This window comes from Montipora capricornis, chromosome 1 (assembly GCF_036669925.1).
Source record: "Montipora capricornis isolate CH-2021 chromosome 1, ASM3666992v2, whole genome shotgun sequence".
NCBI lineage: Eukaryota > Metazoa > Cnidaria > Anthozoa > Scleractinia > Acroporidae > Montipora > Montipora capricornis.
Genome location: NC_090883.1, coordinates 25,075,333 through 25,077,541, shown reverse-complemented (window position 1 = coordinate 25,077,541; position 2,209 = coordinate 25,075,333).

Genomic DNA, 2,209 nt, shown 5'->3' with positions numbered 1-2,209 from the left:
CCAATTTAAAGACAAAATCGGGAGTAACCATGCATTTTTCAAAGATGATTATTGAACAATATTCGTAAAAAGCTTTCAATTGCAAAGCTGTTAGCCTGCGTAGCAAGCGTTCCTGTTCAACAGAAGAGCTTCGAAACGATTTTCCGCAAACTTGCCGCGCGAAAGTTGGGGCAAGAGACTGAAGAAACGCTTGCAAGAAGACCGACTATTTTTGAAAAACGCCCACGATCTAGTGGTTGACTTGACACAAGTTGATTGACGTCTTATTAACAAATTAGCCAATAACAGATAACCATGTTAACGCACGTTGACTCCCGTCAAAACAAACCGAGGCACCCCTCGAAGAGACACCGAGCGATTAATGCAGAATTTGCCAGTGTAATTTTACAGTTAAATTTGTAACGGCAGCTTCTCAGCCAGGCACGACTGGTTATGTTTCTTCCGAGAATTTGTTTAAACCATCGAAAACAAAAGAAACTTAGGAAAAATTTTAGCTGATATTTGCAGAGCGGTTGGAAAATAAGTTGTCAAAAACAACAGCTAATTTTCAGAACGTGTAAGCCCTTGAATAGGTGCGCCCGTAAAATACGAAATTTAGGAACATAACTCGTACAGAGTTCGATGGGTAGTAAGGCCGTTAAATGCAAAACTCTACCAAAGCTGACCATGAAACCATTCAAGAGGTTTTAGTTTAAAACTAGCAACGATTTCAGTGCGACTTGCTGGCTATTTCTTGGCGCAGAGTGGTTGACGAAATGAATCGTACTAAATTTCCTGCTAATTACAGGAAAACTTCCTTGCTAGTTTGATAATCCACAGTATGTTTTGGCCAAATCGTCACGAAATCGTAGATAACATGGAAAGTAAAAGTGCTCAAAAAAATCGCATGGCTGCACAAAGGAGCCGCTTTCTTCTCAATAAGAGAAGGATTTAACAAGGGAGCTACGAATTGTGTTCATCTTGTCTCAATTCATGATGTAGGACTCACGTTTACAGTTGGGCGCGCGGCATGGGTAAGCAGAGAATTTGACGAATACGGTTTATTTCCTTAATCCCGAAACGTATGGATTCTGATAGTTCGCAGGCATTGTATTAATTCATCTTGCTTAAATATTTTGCAAGCGAACAAAAAGCTTACTTCATGCAGTCCAGTGCAAACTTTTCGTCGACATTAAGCGATGCCAAAGTTTTGTTAAATAACGAATCTTTTGCCTTTAGTAAATTATAGAAACTCTTAATTGTTCATAGCACATTCATCTGACGCGTAAATAATATTAAATTTCCCTTTGGATATCGTCCGAGCAGTCCAGATTTTCACTGATTTAAGGACGTTCGCGCTAATTCTTTGTGCGGAACGTTACTACGCAGGTAACGCGACTGTAATATATCATGCATTTCTTCGAGCATTAGTGAAGTTGATGTTTTAAAACCTTTACAAAAACCGTGGACGATCAGTCTTGCACAGCGCTGGATCAGAGAAGATCGCGATCAGTCAAAATTGATTTTAAAATATTTATGAAAGTCATATAGACTACTGCACGACTGATATTCGAGTTGTTTTATCAGTCGTGCATTAGTCTACTTGACTTTCATAAATATTTTTCAAGCATTAGTGAAAGTAACATGGCGACAAAAACGCCGGCGAAAATTTTCAGGCCGGCAAAAGAATAGCACATTTATTTCCAAATCATCATGAAACGTCAAAGAGAGGTGAGCGGGAGAGTGGAAAAGCTCTGGAAAAGGTAGCTGATCGAGTAGTGGTTTGGGAAACTCGAGGACAAAGCGTTGCATAAATTTAATGGTGCTGTTTTTTTCAAATGTTTTTAGTACTCTACGAACTTAAGTTCAAAACGTATGCATGTTTTTGAAGTTCTTTTCTCTTATTTTCGTGAAAATAGAGCAGAATAGTATGTTCGTCCTCGTCCGCTTGAATAGTGCGGACCTGCGTAGAAGCAGTCAGAAGATGAGCACCATCTAAATGAAGATGACGTCTACTTGAAACTTCCTTGCTATGCTCGAGAAAGTTTTTTTTTTACTGGGTTGCCAGTGTAGCAATCCCAGTCGGGAAATGTGTAATATTTCTCCGGTTTTTTTTTTCTTTTTTTTTTTCCTGCCTGTCACTCCCCTGCGTGGCGCCTTTGTGCATAGAATATTCTTTGCGTATTTTGTTAGGTTTGAGGGGGCTGGCGTAAAGCGTATGTTTCTCTGG